The following is an 18,699-nucleotide window of genomic DNA, read 5'->3' as shown; positions in this document are numbered from 1 at the left end:
TTTTTTTTTTTTTTTTTTTTTTTTTTTTTGGCATAGCTGACGCTCTGCAAACTTGTAGCTCAGAGGGTCACAAGGAGACACAGGGTCACAGGGTCTTGGCTGCTCTCCAGAAGCACAGCGGGCTGATGGTTGTGTGCCAGATCCGAGTGCCCTGGGGACTGGTGCTGTGATTGAAATCTGTCCTCACTTCCGGAGGAGCTTGATTCTTTACTCATGGGTGTTCTTCCCTTTGTCTTCCGTCTTTCCTGTTCTGTGAGAAAAACAAAGCAAAGTAACTTGGAGTGCTTTCCAGATAGGTAAGTAGCATTCCATGTATGTGTTTGAAAGGGGAAAGCCATCCAACACGCGTGTTCCATTCCTCGGCTTATCAGTTGCAAGTGACATTTTGAGAAGCCCTTGTCTAATGCATATTATATTATAAATAATTTAATAATTAAAACATCTATCATTATGGATAGCATATGACATTTATTTTTTTTACCCTAACTAAATCTGGAGTATGTGTGCATTAAGCAACACTGAGTAATGTAACGCCACGATTCCATTTTCACATTTCTAAAATGAGACTCATAGTTCCATACTCCCTTCTTTTGTTCAAATCACTGGCTTTATTTAGATAAGATGATCTAAGTACCCTAAGTTAATCTACAACTCGAAGAAACTTCTGGTTTGTCGTTTCCCAGGTAGTGACTTCATGCACTCTTGGTAGTCCTACCTCACGTTCTCCTCAGAGCTCACTCTACTTCCTTGGGAACCAACCATCTTAGAGACATTGCTACTGGGCAGCACTGTCTATACTATGCAGACACTATGGTGCCCTTCTGTAGTCCTCAGGAAGAATGCAGGGGGCCACTGCATCTAGACAAGGATTTTCATCAGTTCCCCAAAACACCTTGGAAGACTGCCAAAGGTCTGTGGAAAGAAGCAGAAACCAGCCGATTTCAATTTTGAGCCTTCTTTAAATAGGTTGTACGTGGTGATTGCTGTGCTTGTTTTCTCTTTAGGGGACCTTCAAACATCTCTACAGGTATCTTGGGGCCCAACAAACTAGAAGCATTTTTAATAATCAGTGAAATACCAAGATTAACTTTGTTCCAGAAAGATAAATGGAAATACACATTCCTTCAAGCAGAAAACCTCATGAAGATCCTTGTGTAATAATGAGATCCAATACCTTGAAACACAACCATCTAATAAGCTGGCATTTATCTGTAATTTCAGCCAGTAAAGCCTTTATGAATGCTTTTGACCAGAAAACAGAAGTCCACATGACTTATAAAGAATCTTTACATGAAAGCAAGTAGCAATATGTATAAACAAAAATGCGCAACAAAAAATGTATGAAAAGCAGAGATGTTCTATAAAAATAAATATCTCAATTGAAAACAATTTACTGTATGATTATTCTATAGAAAATGTGAACTCTAGTGTTTTTCTAAGAAGAAGAAAAATGATAACTAAAGATTATTTTTTAAGAACTGTTTTTGTTTTTTTTTTCACATAGGTCAATCTTCAAATTCCTGGGAAGAAAACTGTTTACATTTATATTTAAGAAAATACAGAACATATTTATCATATGTTATAAAATACCTAATAAAGCATAAATGTATATGTAAAATGGTCTTTAAAAACATGAACTTTTTTGTTTGTTTGTTTGTTTGTTTGAGACAGGATCTCACTATGTAGATGAGATGGGCCTGGAACTCACTATGTAGCCCAAGGTGGTGTCAAACTCACAACAATCCTCCTGCCTCAGCCTCCCAAGTGCTGGGATAAAGGTATGCGCCACCACACCCAGTGAAAACATGAACTTTTGCTGAAGATTAAACTCAGTGGTGTCACTGAGTGGTGCCTTACAATGACAAGAACCTGAATTCGATATCCAGTACCATAAATAAATAAATAAATAAATATGAACTTTTATACCGAATAAGAAATATGTTCAGAGTAAATTCCTAGAATTTTGATAATGGAATAAAAATTAACGCATATCTACTTTTAAAAAGATATTTCTAAATTCTACTCATCAAGAATTTCACCAATTTTAATTTTTACCACACTCGTGTACACACACACACACACACACACACACACACACACATATAATTTTGTATTTCTATATATTTTTGCTGGTATATTACTATAGAAGTATCTTACTGTACTTCTTAATATTTGCTATTCTGATAGTATGCAAGTTTTTATAATGCATCTTATTTGGAGAGAAATTGGATATCTTCCTGTATGTTCAGATCAGCTTTAAACATATTTCTGATAAATTCTCTACATTTTTATCCACTGCTATGCACTCCTTATAATGTTGTCATTGTATGCGTTCCCTATTCCTAAATGTATTAGTTTTATGAGTGATACACTGATAAACATTTCTCCATTTTCCTTTTTTTACTTTGGCGTTTTCTGCTCGCCTGTTTTTTAGTTTTATGGAGTAAAATGTATGAATTTTTCTGCAACTGTGGTTATCAAATAGTAAACTGTGTCTTTTGAGCAGCAGACCAAATTTTAGTGCAGTTATTTCATCCTGATGTAGATTCCTAAGACTTTGTCTTTAATATTTTTGACTTAGGGATCAGACAGCCAGAGAGAATCAATGCAAAGAATGCCTCTTCCCAAGCTCTGGGTCTCCTGCTATTAAGGCAGGAGAATAGGGGCGCTTCAGAGCCTGTTCATTTGTGTGCCTTTAATACATGTAAAGCCCAATTACCATTTTTGCCTCTCTTGACCAATTCTTTGTTCAAGACAGAAAGAACCTTGAAACTACCTTGAGGAGGGACTACAATACCCCAAAACCTGGTAAAAATACTTTGGTTACCTTTTCACTTTCCAAAGTTTTTATTCCATTCATTGTGCAAGAGTAGCTTCTGGATAGAATTGCTGAAAATCATAAAGTCAATTATGCCACTTCTGTTGATATCAAAGAAAGACAGGAAAAAGAGAGTAAAAGGGATGAGTCAGAGCTGGAAAACAAAAAATGTATGGCTCAGGGGACAGTGCACCCCACTGAGCGGGGGTGGCATCTATACAGAAGGGAGGGGAGGCTCAAAGGCTGATGAGAAGGGTGACAATTCATCCCTTTTCACCCATCTGTCATGACTTTCCTGGATCCTAGAGCCACCTGTTGAGCCTTGCCTACAGGTATTTTTGTCTTCTGGGAAACTCATGGGGTTGCTTCCCTCAATTTTATTTGGTTTTGATAATTTTACAATAATTTTGACCTTTAAATTTGTCTTCCTATCTAAAATAATATGTGATCTATAGTTTTAACTAACATCTTTGGACTTTTAAACTCTCTAGGAGTTCTTTATGTGTTCCACATCCCTAAATATACGGTACTTGGAGAAAATTTTTTAGTAAAGCTGAAGTATTATGTAACACATGTTTTCTTGCTTTCCTCATCTGTTGATAAATGTGAAAATACCTGTGTGCCAAGAGCAAAAACATTTGTTCTGCACATGAAAAACAGATTCCAGCATTAGTAGTAGGGATACCCAAACTAGTCAATGGCAAAAAAAGAGAACAGAGTTGCCTCTACCCTGGGCAATTTAAACTCTTCAGTAACAATATAGAAAGTAGTTTATTTAATTAGTTTATGAGTAAAACAGATAGGGGAAGGGTCTGAGGTAGAGTTGGGTGATCAGTGTTATTGTTAAGAATTGAAATAAGAAAAGGGAATGAATTGGGACTTTGGAACAAGAAATAAATATAGTACACTCCCTTTTAAAGTTAGTTGCAGACAGTCCCTACTAAGATACTGAGATTTGAGAAATTTAAAATGCAAAATAACACACTGTTTTCTCTAACATCCAAATTGCTGAACTGAGTTAGAAGCATGAGTTCTAGTTGCCATTTAAATCCCAGAGCCACCTGTGATAGGTGGATCCATTCCTGGGCTCTGCTTATCTGCAATTGGCTCTGGATTGTGGGGCCATGAGGACATCCACTTGCAACCCCTCCTGGAAATCCAAGAACTACTCTTCTTTACTAAAACTCTCCTAACCTTCTCCTTCATCAAACAACTTCATTCCTTGATGTTATGAGACCACAAACTCAGCACATCCAACATCCACCTAACAGGTTGGGAGTTATTTTTCCTATGACAACAAGGTAGAGCTGCTAATTATGAATATTTCTGATGGAGATCATAGGGCAGAGCTGCCCCTCTGGTCAGTTCTGGCTGTAAAAAAGAGAGCAAGCTATACACATGGCACGGCATTAGATGGACCTTGAACATGTGGCCTGGGCGGGTTTGGAGTGTATCTCATGCACAAGTTGGTATAACAGCACTTTGGGGCACCTCACAGCAACATAGCATGGCCCTGGTTCAGGGTGCACCATGTGGACACAGCGTAACAGGGATAGATAGGGCGTCTCAAGCGAGCTGACTCAGGAACCTAATAAGATCTCATCTTTTCTGTTTTGTTTTTTCTTTCTTTCTCTTTCCAAGAAATTGCAGTGAATATCTTAAAAGTGTACAGTACAGGGGCCGGGTATTTAGCTCAGCGGTTCGGTGGCCTGCCTTGCAAGTGCAAGGAGCCGAGTTCAAAAAAACAAAACAAAACAAAAACAAAACAAAAAAAAATATACAGTATATCTTAAATGATTATGGGAAACTCAAGGTCTGTCTCCAACATGTCACATTTGTGTGATATTTTCTAAACTTGGGACCAATTTAAAATGGATGAATTTTCAAAGGTTGGTATTTTTCCAAATACAAGTGAAGAAAAAAAAATCACAACGCCTCAATCATTTTTTTATAATGAGGAGGAAAAATAAAATTTCTTCTAATAATTTATACTTACTTCTCTATTTCCATTTTTGATTATACACCTAGAAATGTATAGCTTAAAAACATTAACAATGCTATGCTTAGGTTTTCATAAGTCATTTGAAATAATTGTTAAGATTTTAATTCAGTAAGTATCCTTGGTTTCTTAGAGCTTTAATAATAATATATTTTTGTGTCTTAAATGTGTTTTCATATAATCATGAAGGTTTGAGATTTCTTTCTCAAATTGACTGGTTTAAATTTCTAATATATAATTTTATAATTAGTAATAAAAAATTCTCTAAATGGGATTTTTTGGGAAAAAACAAACAAAAAAACTAGACAATACTTTGGCTGAAAAGCAGCTGACTAAACCAGTTTGCTTCAGTTTTCTCCTTGATGGATAGTTTCACCAGTTTCTGCCTAGAGTCTTATTAAAACCCACCCTAATAAATGTTATTAAAGAAACTACAATTAAAAAGTTACATTCTCTATGTCTACAACTCTAACATTTTCTTAAAATATTAAAATACTCTTGATTAAACAAAAATAGTTTTAGAAACAGAAGTTTTGTATTTTACTAAGATAATTTCTTGTGTTTTCCATTGTTAGGCTTTTGGTTAGAAAGTTGATTTTTAAGAGTTAAAGATTATTTAAATGTTTTTAATAATCAAATTATAATTGTGTAAATGAATAACTATTATTTTAATTTATAACATGCCTTATATTCTGCTACAGAGATGTACATCCATCTAAAGACAAATTATGCTATAAAAGTAAGCTTAAAAATTTACTACATACAAAATTGCAAGTGCTTTTTTTAATATACATTACAACTAGAGCTTCGACATATAAAATTATCAAAAATTTTGAGCTTTTTTAATTAAGCCATTTAAATCTAAATCTATAACAGGCATCTTTGATTAAAGAGGAATTTTGCAATTACATAAATGAAATTCACTTATATATTGTGTAGTTAAGTCTATTTGTGCCCATTAGCACTCCTTCCTACACGTATAAGAGCTCTAAAGATCTCCTTTAATTCTTGTCACTATTTACACTATATAATATCTTAACGGAATTTAAATTAAGCCTTAAGGGTCAAAACTAGACAAATATATGTGAAGATTTCTTTACAGCTGTGATGCTAATTAATGCTAACCTCATGACACATTAAATGCATATGCATTTTCCAAGTGTAGAGGCTTTCGAGGATATAAAACTTTTAAAAAATATTATACTGATTACCTCCGGATTAAAGTTCAGATTTATGCTTATGTGATTATGTTACAGCTGTTAGATGTATCTAAACACTAAACAGTTCAGACAATGTCACTGTAATGATTAAAGGTTGGACATTAGTCATCTATAAAATGCACCTAAAACAAGTACACTCTACTAACAATTAATAATCAATTTAAATAAGGGTTACTTATGTCATTTAATATTTTATAACTGGATAAATATAACACATTAAGAAGGGAAATTTAAATATATTTGAGGTAATAATAGAAACCTAATTCTTGTAATATAATAATGTACTCGTAATTGGTAGAGCAAAATGTTGTTTACTCTAATTTTAAATTTTGCTTGTAAAACCTTATAACTATCATGTGTTAGCATTCAATAAAATTTCACTTCTAAAAGACAACCATGAATGGTAAAAAAAAAAGGAAAAAAAATAATATTTCTCTGACCATACTTTATATTTCAAAGTCCCTGACATCCAAATAAGATTATGATAATTAACCACCCAGCTCCCACTATAATATCAGTATAACTGACCTCTCCTTGGTGTTCAACAACTGAAGGTTGGAGATTAAAGCTCAAAAAATAAAAAATAAACTGGGATTGTGTCCAAAAGCTACATTTTTTAAAAATCATACTTTCCCTTTTCTCTTTGTCAGATTTTTTCTATCCTCTCAACCAGAAAATGTTTAATTTATTGTTTCTCATATATGTATATATTATCCATATTATCCATATTTCTCATTAATTTTTGGCACAAATCCAATTTATTTCATTAAGAAAAACATCAGATGTTTGACACTAGCTGTTTGCAAGACCTTCTCTCATCACTGAGAAATACATCACAGAAAAACGATGCCTTATAAAAATAATGTTGCAGTGATCGTGAAAAATAATATAATCACCAATAGTAAGTAAAAAAGATTTATTTTTATTAAAATTTCAGACAGAATATGCTTAAGAAATAGAGTATGCTGCTTCTCAACTTGGGGTTCATTATCATACCTCTATGAAAGAATAAAAAACTATCAATAAAAACTAACAAAATTAATAAGGAGACCTGGGATACATCCTTTTTTTTTTTTTTTACATCATTAGTAAGTGTCCTGGTCCTTTATTGATTGTGAGTATAGTACTTCAGGGATGCTTGTTTAACTGGAGTGTGATGGGTATGATTCTCTATGCCTAATGGACTGTGTAAGCTCTGAAAGGATATCATTAGCATATCAAAAACCTTTTAAAATGTCACTGAGAGATTTTATTTTTCTTTTAGCTTCAGGATTTCTCTACTGGGAAAAAAAAAATGAGGATCATACCCTGGGATCTGAGTTTTGCTTCAAGGTTATTGAAGTTTATCACGGGGGTGCAGTCAAATGAAAAATGGATGAATAATATCTGGAGTGCACTGCTAGCAAGAAAACCTGTAATTTCAAGAAACTTGAGAAATTATAATAAAGAGAATGATGATAAAGAAATATTTCTTATCTAGTTTGTTGCTAGTGAGTACAAAATGACAGAAAACCTAAGACTTTTCCAAGTATAAAGTGTGGATTTTTAACCTTATTATTCACATTAAATATCATTTTGAAGTACTAAACTCTCACATTCAAGAAAAAGATCCCAAAATACAGATAAATTGTCTAAAATAACATTAAATAAAACACATTCCAGGGCTGGGGATTTAGCTCAGAGGTTCTGTGGCCTGCCTTGCAAGCACAAGGACCCGAGTTCAATCCCTGGTACCCCCCAAAAAAATACATTCCAGAAAATTTAGAGTATTTATATGTCTTTGTTTAATAGTAAATATTGGGATAACTTTCAGACTGCCTTCATTTACCACATTTACCATTAACAATGTACCACTAAGAAAGGCTACTTCTAACCAAAGCAAAATTTTCTACAAAGCCATGATATAGGGGGAATAGATGCAACTCCAGAACCTGCTAGATATCCAAAGTGTGAGTTTGCATTCTCTAAAATTAAAGAATGAATTCTATAAACAATGAACATTAAGAGTAGGAAAATTTTATTGAGAGAAAGAGAGCTTCTCTTGATTTTCCTCTGTGTTGGTTCCTAAGCTGTCCTCCATGTTGGCTCCTTTCAGGCCAACCCAGTCTAACTGCCTAAAAGGTATCTAATTAATTTACCTATCTATAATAGCTGGCCAAGATGATTACACAAAACTGCTTTTCAGCTCTGAAGTTCTTTCTTCTTGAAGACTGTCTGCTCTTCATTATTGTCTAGCGAATTGGAAACTCCTTATCATATAAAACATTATTAAAATATTCAAATGTGGAAAAGCTAACACACGTCTCCTCACCCAATTTCAGTAAGTAAATTTGGGTGTATGTATAAAGACTAAAACTTAGACAGAAACCTGAATTACTATTCTCTTGACAAATTAGACTTGTCACGGCTTCCACTGAAGTTAGAATATTTGAGTCAGGGAAGAGCATTAAAAAGAGAAAAGCAAAGAAGGGCAGCAGAAAATTGAGCAAACAAACTGACCACAATACTGACATATGCAGGTATGCTTGCATGCAATAATTTCCAAGTACTACATGTAAGACTAAAACAACTGAAAATATTTTTAAAGGACGTAGTTTATTTTATGAGTTTAGGCAAGTTAATCTAAAACAAGTGTTTAAACATCATGAAAGTTTAATTCTAGGAGAATAGGAGGAAATGTAACAAAATATATCTGAAGAATTATTGGGAAAATATCCCAAATTTAACAAAAATCATAAATTAAAAGATTTTAAAATTCCATCAATATCAAGTGGAATAAATACAAAGAAAACCATGTCTAGGCATTTTATAATCAAACTATCACCAAACTAAAAAGACAATCTTCAAAGCAGAGATTAAAAAACCCTGTGTTATATACATGGAACAGTGAAGTGAAAGCCTGCTAGATTTCATAAAAAAACAAATTATACACACACACACACACACACACACACACACACACACACACACACACAAAGGATTGGAGTAAGGAGTCTTTCAGAAGTAGAATGTGGATGTTTTCTGCCCTCTATAAACAGAGGAAATACTCTTTTTTATTCCTGGCCTGTGAGCTATTTAGATACTTGGATAAGAAAACTGATCTGGCTTTCACCACATTTTCCTAATAGTATAGACAGCTAAGCTAAGTTAGATAGAAATTAACAGACATTCAGAGAAAGATCAAGTAATTCAGAGAAAAAAATGAGACACATTAAAATTGTGGCTGCAGGTGAATTTCAAAATAGCCAGGTACAGGAGCCTCCCTACAGATAAATAGCAGTTTAAGATTACACTGGATTTAGGACCACCGGGCCCAGTTTTCCCAGATAGCACATCAGATGCGTGGGTGGGTGATTAAAACACCCTCTCATACTCCCATTTCTGGAATGTCTTTGTCTGTAATGTTATTTTAAAAGGCACACATAATCAAAAACAAAAGATGGTCACAATATATCCTTGCTGTGTGTCTTGTCTCCCTAATGGACCAATACTGGTTAAGCAACTGTACTTGTAATCTTATAGGTTGATTGTAATTTGGCCCATAGTTAAACAAGTTGGATTTTGCTGTATAATATGCCCTTGACAAAGAGCCTCGGTGGCCATCCACTCAGAACCCCTCCTGGAAATCTAATCGCTATTCTTATATCTAATTAACTCTCTTAAATTATTCTTTTGGTTAACTACTTTATTTTTTGATGCAGTGAAACCATGAACTCAGCATATCTTTCTTCTATCAGGTTGAGAGTTTTTTTCTCCATCACAAGTAGGGTAAAGATTAAGGCAAAAGAGGAAATTACTTATCTACATTGACATTTTTATTAAGAGCTTTGGCTCTGATTAAGAATACCTTATGTGTACTTTCAGATTAAAAATGAATAGAAATAAAATGCTGAAAACCAAGGCTGGGGATTTAGCTCAGTGGTTTTGCCACCTGCCTCGCAAGTGCAAGGATCCCTGGAACAACAACAACAACAACAACAACAACAACAACAACAACAACAACAAAACCCAGTATACATATATCACTGAAACCTATTACTCTACCTTAATGTCTTTAGCTTATAGGAAAAAAAGGAGAATGAAAGAAAATTTGATAACAAAAACACAAGTTTATAAAGCAAAAACATTTAAAACTATGCAGAAACTTAGACAAAGCCATTGTATTAGATTTCAGAAGATCTCTCATTAAAAAAATGTATGTGTGCTATATGTAAATATTGAAGAGCTTCTCTGGTATAAAAAACTAAAAGTGTAAATAAGGATTAAAATGCATAATTAATATTGTGCAATAGGAAGAAAAGGTCTAAAGGAGCAGAGGAAGTGGGAGGGGTGAAGAAATGGAAAAGAAAAAAATAAGGAAAAAATAAAAGGAAAAACATGAAAACAATGCCTTTGTAAACTGGGAAGGGTGGAGTGGGTGAAGAGAGGGCTAGGAAATGGGGAAAAATAAGAACCAAGCAAGATAAGTCATGTAAAGGTACAAGGTCCTAACGATGAATGTAACTGTACTGTATACCTAAAATGTACCAATAAATTTAATAAAGATAAAATAGTATGTATGCACTCATTATGTTTGGTGATATATACACATTAAATAATGTGGTTTACTAATGATGTATAGAATATATTGCAGCCAACTACTGCAGAATGAATTGTTTTCTAGGATATATGAATGATTTTCAGTTGTTACCTAAACAGAGAATATAATGTGGAGATTTTAAAAAATCTCATTAATACAGTATCTATTATATAATAATGTATAACTATTAATCCTTCTATATTTGATAATTAAGTATAACTTTAAAGTAATCACACAAATGATAATTAAGCATATATCAAAATTTAGGGAACGCAGCTAAAATATTGTTCCTCCTGAGATCTTCTTTTATAGAAGATGGTTTGTTTAGTTAGTCTATGAATGAAGCTAATTGGAGTAAGGGCCTGAGATAGTTGGGTAATCAGCTATATTAATGGGAATTAAAATAAGAAGTCAACTCACTGAGACTTTGGACCAGGAATGAACATTCCTTAGTCAATATGACATAGGCAACCTAAAGAGTGTTGCCACCTGATACGTCTGACCTTGTATGTGGTACTCAAGTTCCCAGAGTGGCTGCTCCAAAATGCCAGAGCTCTGGGAAAAATCACAGTGCTTCACCAACATCCTGTAACCACCTCACTTTCACTGCTACTTAAACACACACCTGAAGCAACAAAATATTAGCCATTGCTATGACAGCCAGTTGACACATAACTGTTGATACTTTCCTAGTCTAACATCACTGATCTCATGCTCTCTGCCTGTCAATAAAAAGCTCAGCTCAATAAACTTTACTCATACTATCCTCTGAAGATATTTTGGGTAAGTCTTGCTTGCAACCCCAAATTAAGCCTGGCTGCATTTTTCACTAGGTCACCACCATTTACCTAAAACCACCCATTACTAAGCTCCTGAGTTTTGAGGAATTCAAATACAATGAACTTTTTCTGTTCTATAGAATGCAAGCCACCTCCTTATAAAGAAAGGTCCAGCCACTTCCTATGGAGTTGCTGAGTTCTGAGGAAATTATAGTGTGAAATACCTAATTTTTTCCTAAAATTTCAGTTAACTCTAAAAACTGTGTGAAAGAACAGGGTTAGAGAACCTGAATTCCAACTGGTGATTTTTCTTCAACTTCAGAGACACCTGTGATAGGTGTGCATTGATTAGGCAATCCGTGTGCCCTGTTTAACTATAAGTGACTATAGATTTAGAGGCCATGCATTAACTTATTTGGGACCCCTCCTGGAAATCTAAGAGCTGTTCTTATTGACAGTAAAATTTTGTGACCTCATTTTTTGGTGTTTGTGTAATCGCAAGCCTGCTGTATGGATAACACTTCTAATCTTTTGTTCAGCCTTTATTGGTATTCCCAGAATTTATACCTTATTTATACTTTTTTTAATTCCGTCTAATCTTTTTTGACTGATATCACTCAACTGTTGACTTCACCATCAGCTACATACTTGAATTCCTACTTATTTGCAAACATATGACTATATATAGTGGCACTGATCTACTGATAATGCTCCAAAGTCAAAAGCTGATTAAAATTTTGCATATTTTACATTTCCTCTTTTATTTCTCACCAGTGATAGAAATAAATGGAAACAAAAAATGTGAAAATCAATAAACTCCCTTATGAAATAATGGCAGTTGAGAATTTTGTTACTTCAATAAAATGGCCTGGTGGACTAACCCTAAATATTGCACAGAAAGTAATGCAACTTTGTTCAAGTTTCTAAATCCAAATCTCAAATACCATCACTTTTCTGGAGCCAGATTTATAGTAAATATCACATTGAAAAGAATGTCCCCTCTTTTCAAATACAGGCAACCCATCAGAGAAACCTGTTTTGTCTTTTAAAGAAAAGAGAACATCTTTGAGCCAAGCAACTTTTAGCTCTGGCCTTCTGGAGGTCAGCTGCAGTGTGCTTTTTTGAAAACCCACTGACGAAGAGCACCAAGAAACAAATAGAATGTACCTGAAGAGAACTCGCTATCATTGATATTACTATCCACCCAGAATTGGAAACTAGGATGGAGGAAGAATGCTGTAAAAGCAGAGTATAAAATAGGAATTCAAGTGACAAAAGTCAAGAGGGACAACTACATCTTTAAATAAAATATGATACCTTTTTCCATTTACAAGAATTCAGAAACTGATGAATGAAAAATAAAAGTGCTTTCCTAAATCTGGTTCAAAGTTCTTACTTTTGGTTTTGCCTTTGTTTAAGGAGTGGGTGGAGCTGTTCTTTGACCATGTTATTTCTGAAGCTGTTTTCTGCAGTTATGTAAGTCAGCTTCTTTGTAAGTCTTTCACATTAGCTATAACTTTGACTTCATAAATGGTGGCTAGAGAATTAGAGAAGAAAAGGAAAAGGGAAAAAAAGAAAGGAAGAAAGAAAAACCAAATTAACTTAATTCTATAATTTATTATACTCTTTTTTTCAGTTATCAGATATTTACTATTGAGATATTAGCAAGAAGGCATATTCCCACTAAATTATTAATGTATTTCTACAATATACCTAGAAGACACTGATTCCCCTCATCAAAATGTAGATCTGAACGCTGTGCTCACATCTCCCCTGTTTGCTTATTTCTGCCCCTCTGCTGGCAGCCCAGTGTATTATACTCTTAAAAATAACAATTTAAGCGGAAAATTTTATCTTTACCATTATAATTTATAAAAGTAATATTTTGCAAAACGAGTGTATTTACTGTTAAGTTATTTCATGTGAAATACGCTTATAAATAAAGGGAAAAAATAAATAAAGTTTTTGGAACTAAGTATAGTTACATTACTGAACAAAAGTCTGTTTGAAATTTTGTAAGCATTTAATATTAATTCATTCATCACTTAGGAAGTTCCATGAATAAGAGAAGCTCCTACAGCACTTATTTTTCAAAAGGAGAAGTTGCTATTTTTAACAAAATGTTCAATTTCTAGTGGTTTTATAAATGTTGAACAGGTATTTACTTACTAAATATTTAATACACTTTCCAAACTTTATAAGCTTTTCAGAATGCATTATTAATATATTTCATTTTAAGTTTTCATTTTTTTAATTAGTTTGGCTTTTATTATTGATATTATGAATTAAAACCAGGCCCACATGCACGCTAGCCAAGCAATTTACCACTGAGATACATCCTTAGGCTTTCATTGTCACTGAAACAATTATTTCAGTAATAGAAAGAACAGAATCCTAAGAGAGAAAAAAAAACCACAAGTGAGTTTTTTTTAATTAGTGTAACATCTTCAGATTGAATAATATTCACATTTACTATGTGGAGGTGATGCATGTGCATAGGACATCTTTTTTTTTTCCTCATTGAGTTTATTGATACATTTTAGGCATACAGTACAGTTACATTCATTATTGGGACCTTGTACCTTTACATGACAGGTCTTGGTTCTCATTTTTTCTCCTTGTGCCTGCCCTCCCTTCACCCCCTCCTCCCCTCCCCATTTACAGACACTTTATTTCCATTTTTTCATTTTCTCATATTTTTTCTTTTCCCTTATTACCTTTTGCCTACCCTTCCCACTTTTCCTACACCTTTAGCCCTTTTCTTTCTATTTCACATTTTTAATTAACCCATTAGGCTCTTGTGTACTATTATAGTTTTTCACACCAGAGAAACTGTTCGGTTTACACATGTATGACTTATTTATTTCACTTAGGAGTATATCCTCAATATGTATCCATTTTCCTATGAATGAATCTAATTTCTCATTCTTTATGGCTGAGTAGTATTCCATTTTATAGAAAAACCACATCTTTATCCAGTTTCCAACTGATGGGCAAATGGGCTGTTTCCAAGTTTTAGCTATTACAAATTGTGCTGCTATAAACATAGGTGTGCATATATCACTGTGATATGATTCTTTTAGTTCTTTTGGAAAGATACCCAGCAGAGGGATGGCTGGGTCAAATGGAACCTCATTAAAAAAAAAAAAGAAAAACTTTTATTAGTACATGTTTGAGCCTAACTTTTATTAATACATGTTTGAATATAATGATTATATTCACTGTAGGAAACTGGTATATGTACATAACACATTTTGGTTCCTTTTTTCCCCTCTCTCATCCACTTCCCCTTTTGTTTTTCCAGCATGAGATTCATTCATCTTATAAGATTTTAAAGAATTAATTATATTATATGCAGTTTGAAAACCAAACTAATAGGCTAAAAACATAAAGAAGTGTAAGACAATTGTACTAAGTCAAGATACACTTCTATATACATTGTCCATACTGGACTAAATACCCTTTTTATCTCTTATTTTCTATTATGTTTTTATGTTGTACTTTGTAAACAATTAGTTTTTCAGATGAAATAAATTATGCAATATTTGAGCTTGCAAGTCAGAGTTACTTCATTTAGTATTATGTTCTCAGGTGGATCCATTTTTCTACAAATAACTTGTTTATCATTCTTTATGACAGAATAGTGCTCAACTGTTTATAAATAGCATTTTTTTTCATCATTCATCTGTTGGTGGATACATAGGCTGTTTCCAAGATATAGCTACTAGGAATTTGGGTATAACCATGGTTATACAAACATCACTGTAGTACAATGCCTATAACTGTTTGGGGAAGATAATTATAAGGGGAATAAAGAGGTCAAATGGAATCTATTTTTAACTTTTTGAGAACTTTCTGCACTTATTTCCATAGTGGTTATATCAATTTATAGTTGAACCAAATGAGAAGTGTTCCTCCCCAACAATCTCACTAGCGTTTGTTATCGGTTGACTCCTTGATAGGTGCCATTCTTTCTGGAGTGAGATGGAATCTTTGTTATTTCAACTTGCATTTCTTGAGTGGCCAGTGAGGCTGAACATGTATTTATTGGTCATTTGTATTTCTTCATATGAGAAGTGTCTATTGATTTCAGATGTCTGTTTTTTAATATTTGGGGTTCAAATATTTTTGTGTTCTTTATATTTCTAAATATTGCTCTTTCGTCTGAGCGATAACTGGCAGAGTATTTTTGTCCATTCTGTAGGGGTTCTCTGCATTGTCTTGGTGGTACCCTTTGCAGCACAGAAGATTTTCTATTTTAATTTGATGTGCCCAAATTTGTTGATTCTTGGTATTTTGGTTGTTGTTGTTGTTGTTCAAGTGGTGTTTGGTTCAGAAAGTTTGCATCCATCTATGTCTTTAAGAGTTTTGTCTATTTTGCAGCAGATTAAGTGTTTCTGTTCCAATGTTTAGATAGTTTGATTCCTTTTCACTTCCATTTAATGCACAGTAAGAGACATGGGTCTAGGTTCATGCTCCGACATGTGGATAGCCAGTTTTTCCAGCATCATTTTTTAAAGAGGCTAGCTTTCCTCTGGTGAAGGCATTTGAAATTTTTGGCAAGGATAACATATGTGAGGGTGACTGGCTTCTATTTTTCCACTGATCCATGAATCTGTTTTTTGCCAATACTATGATGTTTTTATCACAAAGCTTTATATTATAATTTGAAGTTTGGGATTGTCCCCTGCTTTGCCCTTGTGGCCCAGAATTGCTTTCACTACTCTATTTCTTCTGGATCCATATAATTTTAGGATTGCATTTTCCAGTTCTGCAAGGAATTTTATTGCCTTTGATTGGGAGTGCATTCAATCTATATAATAGTATTTGAAGTGTGGCCATTTTAAATATATTGGTGCTGACTATTCAGGAACAGAAGATATTCCATTTTCTGATATCATATTCAATCTTCTCTGAGAAATATAGTTGTCATCATAATTTCTTTTACTTCCTTTGTTAAATTCAATATTTCATTTATCTTAATGTTATTGTGAAGGGTATTGTTTCTCTAATTTCATTCTCTTGGTGAGTTGTTTTTGATGTAAAAGAGAGCTACTGATTTTTGCGTGTTGACTTTGTGTCCTGCTATTCTGCCATATTTAAATATTAGTTCTAGGAGTCTTTTGGTGGAGTTTTTGGGGTCTTCTATGTATAGGACCATGTCATCAGCAAATGATAACTTAATGTTTTCCTTCCACATCTATAATACTTTTATTTCTTTTTCTTGTCTTATTGCTCTAGCTAATGTTTTTTGTTCTTTTATTGAGTCTATTGGTACATTTTAGGTATACAGTACAATTACATTAATTATTGGGATCTTGTACCTTTACATGACAGGTCTTGGTTCTCATTTTTTTCCCCTTGCCCCTGGCCTCCCTTCACGCCCTCCTCCCCTCCCCATTTACAAGCATTTTATTTCCATTTTTTCATTTTGTCATTTTTTTCCTTTTCCCTTATTACCTTTCCCATTTTGAGAAGTGTATTGAACAGAAATACTTATAGTGGACATCTGTCTTGTTCCTAACTAAAGAGGGAAAGCTTTCAGCATCTCTCCACTTAGTAAAATGTTGTCCATTTATTTATCATAGATGGCTTTTATAAGGTTGTAACAAAGACTTTCTATTCCTATTTTTATCGTGGTTTTTAGCAGGAATATATGTCAGATTTTGTCAAATGACTTTTCTGTATCTATTGATATGGTCATGTGACGTTTATTCTTTCTTCTACTTATGTGTTGTATTACATTTATTGATTTGAGTTAATTTAACCATTCCCACTTCTTATAATGAATCCTAATAGGTCACAATGTATGATTTATATATGATTTAATTTCATTAAAGGATTTGAGGACTGCTGGCATTAAATCCTCTGTAAGTTTTTGTAGAATGTTGCAGTGAGTTCATATGGATCCTGGCTTTTCTTTTAGTTGTTTTGTTTGTTTGTTTGTGTTGTTTTATTTTTGGTACTGGGGATCAAACTCAGAACCTCACAGATGCAGCACCACTGAGCTAAATCCCAGGCCTTTAGATGGTATTTATTTTTTATTACTTCTTCAATTTCACTGACTGATATTCAGGATTTTTATATCTTCTTTTGCTCAACTTTGTTAGGTCACATATATCTAGGAAGTTATTAATTTCTACTGAATTTTCCTTTTTACTAAAGTGTAAAATACTCAAAGTACTTTATAATAATAATTTTCTGGATTTTGGCAGAATCTCTTGTGATTTCACCTTTTCCATATCTTTTTTTTTTATTATTATTGAGAGACAAATTACAATGCGGGAAAAAATTTTACCAGCTGCTCCTTAGACTATTATCTAGAATTTCTAGAACTCAAGACAATCAGGACCCCAAATATAAAGACCCAATTCAAAAATGGGCATCTGAAATGAACAGATATTTCTCAGACAAAGAAGTAAAAGCAGCAAGTAAATATATGAAAAAATGTTCCACATCAGTGGTCATTCGAGAGATGCAGATGAAAACAACACTGAGATTCCACCTCACCCCACAAAGAATGGCTGCTATCAAGAAATCACACAGTAACAAAATGTTGGCAGTGTTGTGGGGAGAAAAGAACCCTTCTCCATCATTGTTGGGAGTGCAGACTGGTGCAACCACTATCGAAATCAATATAGAGATATCTCAAAGAGCTGGGACTAGAGGTTCCATCTGACCCAGCCATACCTCTGATGGGTATCTTTCCAAAAGAATTAAAAGAATCGTATTGCAGTGATATATGCACAACTATGTTTATAGCAGCACAATTTGTAATAGCTAAAACTTGGAAACAGCCCATTTGCCCATCAGTTGGAAACTGGATAAAGATGTGGTTTTTCTATAAAATGGAATACTACTCAGCCATAAAGAATGAGAAATTAGATTCATTCATAGGAAAATGGATACATATTGAGGATATACTCCTAAGTGAAATAAATAAGTCACACCTTTTCCATTTTTAATTGAATGACTTGGCTCTTTTCTTTCCTTAATTTGGTGAGGTTTTCTAAGGATTTACCTACTTTGTTTAATCTTTCAAAGAACCATCTCTTCAATTCATTCATTCTTTTTTTTTTCCTTGTAGTCTCAATTTCATTAACTTCCTCCCTGATATTTATAATTTTCTTCCTCATATGAGGATAGCAGCTGCTGCCTTTTTCCAGATTCCCATTGTATGGAATGTTGTTTTCCATCCTTTAATGTGTAATGTATATCTTTTTTTATTTAAATATGATTCTTGTATACTGGATATTACTGGGCTTTCTTTTGTGATCCATTCTGCCAATCTGTGTCTTTTGATT

General features: G+C 33.6%; 1 protein-coding gene across 1 annotated transcript in view; it reads right to left on the bottom strand.

Annotated features, from left to right (window-relative positions):
* Positions 1-20: 20 nt before the first annotated feature.
* The window catches only part of Dsel (dermatan sulfate epimerase like), a 55,926-nt gene continuing 37,247 nt past the window's right edge, over positions 21-18,699 (bottom strand). Inside the window, exon 3 of the mRNA XM_010635439.3 lies at positions 21-250. The gene's annotated coding sequence lies outside the window, so the exon portion shown is untranslated. The remainder of the gene's footprint in view (positions 251-18,699) is intronic.

This window comes from Fukomys damarensis, unplaced genomic scaffold (genome assembly GCF_012274545.1).
Source record: "Fukomys damarensis isolate Sample0158 unplaced genomic scaffold, DMR_v1.0_HiC HiC_scaffold_30, whole genome shotgun sequence".
NCBI classification, from domain to species: domain Eukaryota; kingdom Metazoa; phylum Chordata; class Mammalia; order Rodentia; family Bathyergidae; genus Fukomys; species Fukomys damarensis.
The sequence above is the reverse complement of the archived record's forward strand: the minus strand, read 5'-3'. Positions and strand labels throughout refer to the sequence as shown.